Source organism: Seriola lalandi, unplaced genomic scaffold, assembly GCF_002814215.2.
Source record: "Seriola lalandi dorsalis isolate HSWRI2012SDOR001 ecotype SW California unplaced genomic scaffold, Sedor1 jcf7180002054885, whole genome shotgun sequence".
Classification (NCBI taxonomy): domain Eukaryota; kingdom Metazoa; phylum Chordata; class Actinopteri; order Carangiformes; family Carangidae; genus Seriola; species Seriola lalandi.
The window spans coordinates 451,120-464,164 of NW_019525437.1; positions in this window are offsets into that span (position 1 = coordinate 451,120).

The window sequence follows — 13,045 nt, forward strand, 5'->3', positions numbered from 1 at the left end:
CGAGAGGATCTCCTCGGATCATCTTAAAGGGTTTGGATTCCCCCCATCGTAGTTTGACAAAATAGGGGCCCCCAAACAGCATCTTGCATAGGGCCCCCAAAAAGCTAGAAACTGCCCTGTGTGTAGTGGTTATTCCTTAGCGTATTCTATTTGATAACCACTATGGTGGCTGAGCAAAAATGTCTTGACGCTGCACATTAAAAAAATCTATGGTCTACAAAAAGATGCCTAAAAAATGAAGAACTATTTATTATGTATTGTAAATTAACACAAGAGTCAGATTATTAAAACATGAATGAAAATAAGGATTCTAATGATAAACTAAGGATTCTCTAATAAAAAAGACGGACATTGTCTGTGGCTGCCAGGACTTGAGGTCAAAAGACTGTGTCTTCCTGCTCCATCCCAGCCACAGGCGCTAGGCGGGGTCAACTCAGACAAAAAAGGATTAGATTTTACAATTCAAACATTTTGCTCCTACACATCCGGACCCTAACATGTTTAACATAAAACGATTACTCAATACATAATATGTAGGCAGCCAATAAGTAACATAGACAAAAGACATACATAGTTTTTGGGCCAGTCATGAGGTTTCTTCCAGGAGAGGGCATAGTTTTGTGATTGGCCACTCTATGATGCCCATCTTTGTCTTGAGTTTTACTGGACCGGTCCATTGGCATCAGGCTTTGTCTCCAAGATTCAGTGTCTCCCACTTTGAAATTTTCCCTCAAGTCGGCCTGGTACTGTACTTGTTTCCACCGAAAACTCACCAGGAGGCTGAACAGGTTGAAAGTTTAGCAGAAGGATGTGGTTTGGGGTGAGAGGCTCCAAATCAAAGGGGTCAGAGGAAGTAGTGGTGAGTGGACAATTGTTAAGGATTGTTTCAACCTCACATAATAGTGTCTGAAGACCTTCATCATCTACAGTTTGTTGGTGTAAAAGAGTTCAAGATCCATTTGACTGATCAGATTAATCTCTCCCATACTCCACCATGGTGAGAAGCCCCTGGTGGATTGAAGTTCCAGCCTATTCCCCTCTCAAGCATGGCACTTTGGATCTTACTGGTGTTAAAACTGGACAAATGCCTTTTTAGTTCCTTTCAGCACAGATGAGGTTGGTACCATTGTCAGACCAGATATGCTTTACCTGACCTCATCTGTATACGAATCTCCTTATGGCATGGATACAGGAGTCTGTGTTGAGGGAGCAGGCCATCTCAAGATGAATGGCTCTGCAAAGCAGACAAAACAGTCCATGACAACATTGGTAAATGGTTAGGAGATCTGGTTGGGTCCTTTCTTGTGGCAAATTAGCGATTTTTGTTCCACTGTCCTACCTTTCAAAGGTCACGCACCTTGAAATTACTCTTCTTGATGCACTATTACCACTGATGAGCCAGTATTTCTTCAAGAGTTAAGCAAGGATGTAATTTCTGCCGCAGTGGCCAAACCTTTAATGGATATGGCGCAGCAACAGATTGGAGATGTGAGACTGTTTGGGAGGGATGATGGGATACTTTATCGTCTCAGACATAGCTGCTTGTGACAGTCGTCCTCCTTCTCTCACCAACCCATCCTTCAAAAATGGATCTAGTCCGTAAATTGTGCTGTTTTTGCAAACACTTGATGGTTTTGTTTCTAGCTTTTCAAACTCATTTGGGAATGCCTGCTTCTGAATAAAGGATACAATAGCTCTCAGCCCTGTCAAGATTTTTCAGCCATGGCTAGCATGCCGTTATGTATATACAGTGGCTTGCAAAAGTATTCATTCATTGAACTTTTCCACATTTTGTCACATTACAACCACAAACATAAATGTATTTATTGGGATTTTATGTGATAGGCCAACACAAAGTGGCGCATAATTGTGAGGTTGAAGGAAAATTATACATGATTTAAAATTTTTTTTACAAATAAAAAACTGAAAAGTGTGGTGTGCAAAAGTATTCAGCCCCCTTTACTCTGATACCCCTAAATAAAATCCAGTTCAACCAATTGCCTTCAGAAGTCACCTAATTAGTAAATCGAGTCCACATGTGTGTAATCTAATCTCAGTATAAATACAGCTGTTGTGTGAAGGCCTTGGAAGATTGTTAGAGAACATTAGTGAACAAACAACATCATGAAGCCCCCAAATTATTTAAACAAAGAATGAATAAAATAAAAGAATAAAAGAAATAAAATAGGGTGAAGAATTGTGTATTGGGATAAGTCTTCTGGAAGCACCACAAACAAACCTAAATCAAAGATCAAGCTTTGACTTGTGTTGATTTTTGTTACTTTGAGGTTTATTGAGATCGATCACTTCATGTGTGTCTTTGTTATATTTGTGGAATCTGTCATTTATGTTTTCTTTTGCCTTTCAAGGTTTAACATGGAGAAAGAGGCGTTCTGAGCAGAAAGACAAAGCCTCCACTGATCCATATGTTAATAGTTTTGTTTTAAGTGTCTCTCTAAACAGGCCGAGCAAAGAAAATGGAACTTCACATCTTGGACAAAGCCACCCTCCTGGGATAAAGGCTTTGGAAATTCCTTCCATTGTGGTGAGAAATGGCTGATTTGCAGCTACCAAATTTAAAAGTAAATCGAACCAACCCTGTCTCTGGCACCTCCATGAAAGTTTCAGTTTAAGATGGAAAACATTAAACTGGTATCAGTTAAAGGTATTTTAAACAACTCGTAGACTACAAAACACAGTACAACACGAATTGAACAGAGACAATCACAGAAACTAAACATCAGCGAAGCACAAACAGTTATATAGACACTATAACAAGGACTTAAACAGAGTAAGTAAGTGACGTAGGGAGTGAGATCAGTAGTCACAGGTACGTCCTTCGATCTAGTGTTTGTACGTCTGTCTGAAATTAGCAATAGAGCTTGTTTCTCCAATGTGATATTGGATCTTGTTTAATAGATCGGTACTGTAATCAGTGCAAGTGAAATTGATTGTCTGATGCATTCCTGCATGTTGCTCCTTGAAAAAGAGCAAAAAGTGTTAAATTAAATAAAAAAATTAATAGTTAGATTAAGAATGATTGCATGTAGTTATGTTTTTACAGTATGGGTAGAACTGTTTGATTTTACCATGAATATACAATTTCTAAAAATTCTGGTTAAACTTCTTTACTAGATTATCCGTGTGATTTGCTAATACTTTATCTGTGATTATTAGAGTTTGATTTGCTGAAAATTAACCTCTTTCACTAATGACATTAACTTGATTAGGACTGATGAGCCAACACAGATATTACCAAAGTAATGCCTCCTTTCCAAAGACTACACAGTATCCTTTTCAAGAAAGGAGAAGATTCAATTTGCCCTGTAATTAGCCTCTTCAGAGCATTTTTTTCAGTTTAGCTGTATATCTGTTACATTCGCCTACGATAACTTATCTTTAGCCTCTCCCTCCGACTCTGTGACACTGGCACAGTGATAGGTCACAGATGAAAACTTTTCAGGGATTGCAAGTTATCGTAGGAAATGGTTAATGGAATTCACCTGTAGAGTTGTGTGAAAACCCTCAGCGTGCACTCTCTCCTCTCGTTTCAGGTGACTTCCTCCTTTCCCTTGTGGGTTTCCCACTGGTCTGATTGTCTGCCCCGCCCTGATTGTTTCCACCTGTTTCCCATTACCTTGTGTGTATGTGTGTATATAGTCTGCGTTTCCCTTTGTCCTGTGTCAGTTCGACTTGTCTTGTTGTCAGAGATCCACGGCAGCCACGTTATCCCAAGTCAGGTTTTGAATTCTGTATTATGTTTTCTGCCATGGTCTTGCTTTACATTATTTTGATACTTAGTCTTTGCCTTTGTCCTGAATCTTTTGTTGGTTTTCCTCGAAAGAGTGTTTTTTTTGTTCTACAGTTTTTCCTCTCTGAGTGATTTTTATTTGGCTACTTTGAATATATATTCCTCTGTAAGAGTGATTTTTTTTTTTTTTTTTTTCTTTGCTACTTTGTTATTAAAATATTGGTAATTTGTACTTTGTCTCGGAGTCGTGCATTTGGGTTCAAGTCCTAGTTCAGTTGTGATACTTATATTTCCTCCAGACCCGAACCAGTAGAAACCCAACTTCTATCTTGTAAGCTAATTGGAACTACACTTGCAACTTACAAATCTGATCTCCTAAGCTCCCTTCTCAGAGTCATGGTCCCACATAGCGGTGGACAGTAACAAAGTACATGTATTTCAGTACTGTACTAAGTATTTTTTCCAGTATCTTTAACATTATTGTTTCAGAAACTTCTGACATTTACTCCACTACACTTGAAAGACAGTGTACCGTTGACTCTACTACAGCTTTATGAAGTACTCTTACTTTGAAGTCCAGCTTTTATTCAATTAATGACTCTTCTCTTGTTTTCTAAAGTGTAATAGATCATACAATGTGTTCATTGCAACAAACTAACAAAACAAAAAAAAAACTAAGCAATCAAAGTTAACATCTACACTACCAGTCATGTGTGTTGCTGCATGTTTAAACAGCTCAGTTTGAACCTGGCACTGTCCTAACGATGGCTGTCGGATAAAGATGAGGCAGAAGATGCTTCAAGTCCATTTGGAATTTAAATTAAATTAAGATTCCATTAGCTTTAAATGTTTGAAGTGTTTAACACAAAATACATCACTACCTAAAAAAAATTTGCCGTCCAACTCTAGAAAGTATGTCGAGGTATCAGATGTTTGTCTAATTCCAGATATGACTGTCCTTTTGTTGAATCAGTTGTTTTATAGCCATTTCTACAGTCTTTGTAGCACATTCTACAAACTTTATTCTACAGTGAGTCAAGACATTCAGTCAGCCGCATCAGAGTCATTAGGTTCTGTCAATACCCTGTAACAATACAATGTGTTGACATAAAGTAAAAAGTGTTTCAAAGGCAAGTACTCTGTAAGTTCACTTAAAGAAAATTTGACAAGAAATTTAATTAAGTCTTCCTTCCAAACTCTAGTACCTACACTGATGACTTAGAGACAATGGAGTGCCATAGGTAGGGTATGTAATTCGTGCTGATTTGGAGTTTTGGGTTTAGATCAAAGCATATTCATGTGTTAGAGTCAAAATCCAGACCTAAATCCAATTGAGAAACTCTGGCAAGACTTGAAAATTGCTGTTCACAGTTCAATTTGACTGAGCTTGAGTTATTTTGCAAAGAAGAATGGGCAAAATGTCAGTCTCTAGATGTGCAAAGCTGGTAGAGACATACCCCAAAAGACTTGCAGCCTTAATTGCAGCAAAAAGGTGGTTCTACAAAGTATTGACTCAGGGGGGCTGAATACTTTTGCACGCCACACTTTACAGTTTTTTATTTGTAAAAAAAATTGAAAATCATGTGTCATTTTCCTTCCACTTCACAATTATGCGCCACTTTGTGTTGGTCTATCACATAAAAACCCACTGAAATACTTTTGCGTTTGTGGTTGTAACGTGACAAAATGTGGAAAAGTCTAAGGGGTATGAATACTTTTGCAAGCCACTGTATCTTATGTTAGTGAATTATGATTGACAGTTTCCACTGGCCATGTGTGCTTGGGCTCCCAAAGGAATTCTGGACCATGAATCCATCGCCTATTCTCAAGGAATGTTGGCACACTTAGCCCTCTGGAGGAGGCGTCTGCTGGGTTGGGCTAACTGTCAATTTATCTCCACTGTTGGACGCTAGTGTTCTCTCTTATGACAGAGATTCTATTGGCAACAAATGTGTGGAATCTTGTACTTTCATTGGCAATGTATTTCAGTACTGCTTGACTGTCAGTCCAGAATAGGGAATTCTCTAAGGGAAGCTGCAGTTCTGATTTCAGCATCTTGTCTACTTTGTCCCTCTCCCTGACTGTTTATAAGTTCCCAGGGTTCTATGACTTTGGGAGCATTGGTTCCTATTAGCAGATCAATGCTGCTGTCTATCTCTGGAATATCAACCTTTTGCAGGTATGGCCATCAAGCAAGATCCTCCTTTCTTGGAATATTATCAGCAGTTACAGGCATTTCCTTTGGAAATTTAGGTTTTCTTTGTTAGTTGTACATCCGTTTTCTAGATTTAACTTGCCCATTAATTGTTTCTTTTTGTTTTGAGTTGCAACTCCCCTAATTTTTGTTTCAGTTGTCGGAGGCGGGTGGTGGTGGTGGTGGTGGTGGCGGCGGTGTCGGTGACTGGTGGTGGTGTCCCCCTCATTTGATGTGCTGTGCTCCCCGGTGGTGGTTACTTCAAAGTGTGTGTGTGGGTGATTTATTTCTATTTATTTATTTTGGGTGAACCACTCCCCGTTCACTAATACCTGTCCACCTGGTAAGCCTCTGCTCCTGACTAGTTGCTTTTTTTTTTGTGTGTGTGTGAATGATTTTGATATTTATTTTAACTGATTGTAATAAAATATATATTTTTATACCTCGAAGCATGTCTCGTGCCAAATAAATAGAGCGAACCTGTGTGTCTAGTAGTTAGAACTGAAATTCCCAGGGTGGCGTTGTGCAACCATATACATTTCTCAAACATATTTGACATCTGTGAGTGAGCATCCACCCTACCCTTGCCACAAAGGCATACACTTGGATGACCTTTTCACCTTTACCAGCTTTAACCTTTACAGGCACAACTGAAAGGACGTTGCCAGGCCCATTACCGACCCCAGTGTTCCTGCATGCCTTGGGCTTAACTACAATGCTCCAAAGAGTGATTGCTGTTGCAAAACTTGAAAGTTATTGCTTTGAAGTTCTTGAGTGGGCTGAAAGACAGCAGTGGAGACACTAGTGGCAAAGCTGCTTCCATTGGATTTGGGCTTAGCTTTAATGGGCATTCTTTCTTTAGCTCTGCTGGTTTTATCTTGAATGTGTCAATGCACTGGGTCGGAAACTATCCTCATTTGCCTCTCAAGAAACGCTACAAGATCTGTGAATTGAGGGCTGCCATTTTGCTTCTCCTGGCATTCACACATATATATGAGTGCCATCTCTCTCTTAATTTATAGGGAAATTTCAAGAATATGGTGAAACTTTGTAATGCTTTCGAGTCCTCAGCTTTAACTGCAGACTATTCTAATGCCTTCTTCATGTAAGCACAACAAATTTTGAACTCATCTCCAAAGTATTCTCTTAGCAAAGCCTTTACCTCTATCTGGGATCATGTGAAGACAACTCCTAACAAGATCTCTGGCAAGGCCACTCGTGTACTGTTCAAGGAAGTACAGTCTATCTGTGCTACTATCAGTCTTAAGTTTAACTACATGCTCAAAAGCTCTGATAAATGGTCCGTCCAACAAAACATCACCACTGAAGATTGGGATTTCTTCACATGGGAGGTTAGCGACTTGTTGCTTCACAGAGTTGATGTTGTATCATTTTGACCTTGGAGGATATTTGTCTATTCTATCAGAGCTCAAGCTGCTCTGTGAGGTTGTTGCAGTGCACCATTTGAAGCAGTCGCACATCGTAACCACCGCTGGACACCGCACTCACCATAACATTTATTGCACAGACTATGTGGCAGCATAAAATATTTTACATGCATTCTTAATTGTGACCACTAGGTGGAGCCAGATATCACATAATAGACAAACATGAGGCTCTGTATCAGACCTTACAATGTAAATGATATGACTGTCACATAAGACTTATGTCCTGTTTTCAGTACGTGGTGCTGTCACTATAGTGTAATATTAGTATGCAGATGTCTTTAGTGTGAGAATGTCATCAAACATGTAAAATTTGGGGAAGATTGGACAATGTTTGTATTGTAGAGTACCTCATGTCAATGTGACAGCTGCTTCGTTGTACAGACATATTTCAACAACTATTACAGTTATCTGTAAATTTGAAAAGCTTCCAGCGGAGAGAGGTATGTGGCAAGGAGAGAGCATAACATTTCACGGCTGCTTGCAAAGGCTGGGAGGGGTATAAGAGAGACAGGGGATAGGTCTGAATAATATAATTGAAGCAGTGCAAATATACCACGAGTATTTCAGCACCAATGCATTTCACATTGACAAATTGTAGATGGTTTCATTTTATTAGGAACATTGTGACACAGTAAATTGATATGGGCTGGGAAAAAAAGTATATTTCTTCTTTTTTTTATTCTATTATTATTAATTATTGTTTTATTTAGTGTAAATGTACCTTTGCAAAAGTTATACAATTACAGGTTTGCATTCCATTTCATCTGTTGTGGAATGTTGACACGAGAGACCACAATATAGAAATAGTTGTTCACAGCTTACAGCACCTGTTGCAGCAGCAGCTAGTTTCAGCACAGTGCAGTCAGGTGCCTGGTGCAGTCAGGCAGGTGGGTGTGCTTAGATCCACCCCTCACTCCAACCCCAGCCCAGCCCCATCCTCTTGTCCAAACATGGATTCTTCTAGCTCCGAAAGACCGAGATGGCGAGGTTTAAAAATGGCCATTCACAAACCAGTGGGTGATGTCACGTCACGAGAGAAGAAGCATCAATGGAATGCAACATTTTTCTGTTCATAGTTGAACATTTTGTCATGTGTCAAAGCAGCTGAATTTGTGCATTAAACACTAAATGTTTGACTGTCCCTCTGTCTGACGCTGCTCTGAGGTTTTGACTTTATGTAAATCAGACTTTGAGATGAACTACAGATAAAGAACAGGCACCTCTTTCACAGGTCACACAGAGTTTCAAACAGTGTGATCATGTTTCTTTTTAAAACTCCTAAATCTTGAGACATTTTACCAATCAAACATCAATACAGGAATCTGAATGTGCCCCAGCCAGAGGTTTCGGGTGTAATTAAAAACCAGGTGCCATGCTCATCTCATCCAGACATTTTATTGTGTGGATACACGAGCCAAATTGCTGAAGGCATCAACAAATCTCCACTGACACAGCATAAACATGTTAATGTTACCACAACACAGCTCATCTCATACTGAGGCATGAGTCACAGACAGACATGTAACTGTAAGAAGACACCACGCCCTGCTTGTCTGTTTTCTAACGCACACACACACACACACACATACACATGTCCCTCCATCTGACTGCATTCATCAAAGGTCAAAGAAAACAAAGAACACCCTTTAATTACATTACAGGTTCTTTCTCTCTCAGTTCCCACTGTCACTGTGTTACCTAACCCAACAGCTTCAAACCAAATATACTGGTAATCCATCTGAAACCAAACCAAAACATAGCACATGATCACAGAAACACAATACACCTGATCCTCACAGCCACAGCCTGATCCATGTAAATAGAAATGTGCCTCATCATGTTGATTTCAAGTTGCTGCATGTGAACACGAGTTAAAATTACTTTTTAAAAGGAGAAAAGAGATGATCATCTGGGATATTTACACATTGTACAGGTTAATCAGCATGACGTTAGAAACAGGTGGTGTTTGTGTTTGTCACATTAATGTTCCTCCTGTGTGCCCTTCTGTTTGACCAGTTTGTGCCTGTGTCATTCATCTGCAGCCTACAACTTCCCCCCCTACAGTATCTAACTCAACCTGTTCAGTTTTTGACACTGCACGAGTCTGATGTCAGTGTGTGATCCAGCTGCTGTGGTGCAGCCTCTGCTCTGACTGTAATCTCTAACATACCTTTAACCATCATATTGATGAAAAGGTCCAGTCTGGTTTTAAACCTGAAACTGAAACAGCTTCCTCAACAGTTTTTATGATCCTCTCTGTAGATCTGCTGATCTTTGACCCTGTGGATCGCAGAACACATCACAGGTTTCAGTCAGACCTCACAGACAGGAGTTTCCTGGGCTCCATCCTCTTTTCATTGTATATGCTGCCATTATTTTTTATTCCCATGATATTATTCTATTATTATTCTCATTTTACATTATTGTTATTATTTATTTTCATTGTTGAGCTGGTGATGTTCAAATCTGTCTGCCTATAAAAATAAAGAGTAGATTGGATGCAGGCTCTGCTGGACTGAAATATATGAAAACATGATTTACACTGTCTGTCTGACTGAAAGTATTCTGAGATCATCATGTCTGGACAACCTGACCTCTTGGATGACCTCTTGGATGACCCTGATGGTGCTCTGAGTTCTTTAGCTCTTTATCTCCTTTAGTTCTCTTTTGTTGAGAACCCTGGTGTGATCTTTAGCTACTTCTTTAAATTTGATGAATAGTTTAGTTTAGTTGAAACAGTCAGTCACACACACACACACACACACACACACACACACACACACACACACCCTGTTGCAGGAGGATGTGAGTAGGGAGTACACAGTGGTGAACTAATGATAATCAGCTTCTATGCTGATAATTGTCGATCAGTTGATTCAGTAATTTGTCATCAAAAGTTTCAGCATCTAAATAAAAAGTATGTGCTGCTTTTATTTGTCTGGTGTGAAAGTGAATGAAATATATCCGGGTCTGTTAGTCAATCTGCTGAACTGTCCTCAGGCAGATCCACAGACTGTTTTTTTAGTAACAAACTTAACCATGTCTGGTACCCGACCAAGTCCTGGGTGTCCTCTCTGGTCCTGTAGCTATGGAACAGGAGGTCTCCCACTCTGCACAAACACTCTGACTACAGGGAGGCTGCAGGTGACCAAACAGGAGAATGGGACATGAAGCTGTTGCAGCCCTGCACTGACATAACCTGACTGAGAGTGCTGAGCCAGCTCCTGAGGACCAAGGTGGAGAGGGAAGGACACAAACACAACTATGTTCACAAAGACTGAATTCAGAGTTACTCATAGTCTCTGGGTGTGACAGCATCTGCTAAGTGCATAGGAGTGGCCCAATAATGGGAGTTTCTCATGTCTACCTTTCCTCCTCTCACAATGTTGGGAACAAACTTTCACTGTGTCTAGAGGTGGAGAGGAGGCTTGCAGAACGTGAACATGACAAATCTGCCCCAGGTGACCTCTCAGGTATTCTAACAGATCCAGAAGTGCATGTACATTAACATGCTGTGTCCTGTGTTGATCTATCACAAAATAAAAGGTTTTTTATAAATTGTGTCTTAAGAATCAGAATCAGAATCTGCTTTATTGGCCAAGTATGTGGACACATACAAGGAATTTTGTCTGTTAAAACGAGACAAAAACAAGACAAGAGTGTTGGATGTGTCAGACAGTGCAAAGCAGCAATTAAAGTAGTACAAACACTAAATAATAAATACTAGATAAATATGTAATATGTATTATTAAGAAGAAGTCTCTGAGAGTCTGACCTCCTCTGGCATGTTGTTCCAAAGTTTAGGGGCCCTGACAGCAAAGGCCCCATCTACTCTGGTTTTCAACCTTAACCTTTGAATGACCAGCAGTGAACAACTAGAGGATCTCAGGATGAGTCCTGGATTATAGGGGGATAAAAGCTCAGAAATATAGGGAGCGACCAGCCCAAACCTGGCCTTAAAAGTAATTAAAAGAATTTTTAAATCAATCCTAAAAATAAACAGGCAGCCAGTGTACAGACGCTGAGATGGGTGATGGTGATGTGAACACATTTTCTTTTACTGAGTTTGGAGCCGAGCTGCAACATTTAAACTAACTGTAGGAGGAGGACTGATTTCTGACTGAGACACGTATACAGGGAGTTACAGTAGTCAAGACGGTAGGAAATAAAAGCATGGATATGTTTCTCCAGATCGGTGGCTGAAGTAAAAGATTTGCCCATAGCTGTATTTCTCAACTGATTAAAACGTGACTGAACAACTTTTTTTTCACCTGGGGTTCAAATCACAAATCCTGATCAAAGATTACTCCAAGATTTTTGGCTGAGGGCTTCATGGAAATTGTCAATTAAACAAAATTTTCAAGGATTTGTGTTGTTTTTGCAGGTTTAATTGTAAGACATTGTCTGACATCCAGTATTTTATTTCAGTAAGACAGTTGTGAACGGTTACTATGTTGGATTGGTCACAGGGTCTGATTGGTAGATAAAGTTGTGTGTCATCGGCATAGCAGTAAAAATGGACATTGTATGCTTGTAGGAAGGCTGAAGAAAAAACAGATTATGATCCGATCTGTCAAGTGGTGGTAGAGCTGAAGCAGTGTAGGCCTCTTTGATATTTGCATACAACAGATCAAGTGTCTTATTTTCCCTTGTGGGACAGTCAACATACTGAGTGAAGCCAGTCAGGTGAGAGGTGAGAGTGACATGGTTAAAATCCCCCCCGATATTGCAATGAATACATCAGGGTGCTGGTTCATCACACTTTTAGCCAGGGAGTTGACATTTCCCATGAGGATCGATGGAAGAAAAAACTTATATCTCCATCTCCTAGCCTTTAGCTTAGCCCCAGCTCTGCATCCATGGTACAGCTTCTTTAGCTCAGCCAGTATGGGATGTTTAACTCCATATCAGGAAAATTTTAAAGCCAGGAGTTCTTCCTTTGTGTACGTTATTTTCTCTATTGTCAGACGAAACAACAACGTAGCATAAAAAACATCAATCGACAAAAAATATACAAATATTTTGCAAAAAACTATGAGCTAGGAAGACTTGCTGCCACTTGTTGTCAGTGCATCATTTAGAATGCTATGCTGATGACACACCGTTGTATATTTCACTGGATCCAAGTGATGACAAAACACTTTGTCATTAAACAACTTGTTTTTCAACCCTCTGATATGACCCATAGGAGTGTCCGTTGAAATAGTGCCCCTAAAACAGCAGGTGTACCTGACCTTGGTTGTCATGGTTACAACAATAAACATGCTGACTTTATCTACCTTTGTCACCATTGTTACTATAAGAAAAGTCATGGCTTGGTTAGGTGTAGGAAAAGATCATGATTTGGGTTAAATAAGTACTTCTGCAATATTAGATGATCTTTGTTGTCATGGTTACAAAACTGCTCTCCTGAGTCATATTCATCCATCCACCACAACCTCCTCCTGACGTGGACGTTTTCTCTTCTTCTATTATGTCACTGCACTTTTCCCTTTGCTTCCATCATCATTATTACAACCACTAGATATTGCCTAGCAACAAAACGTAACTATGGGTCATAATAACCTGCTGCACAGATGACCTGTGGCTTTACAGGAGGACAGTATCAAATTATATTAGTTGGTCTAGAAACACTATGGGCCCTATCTTACA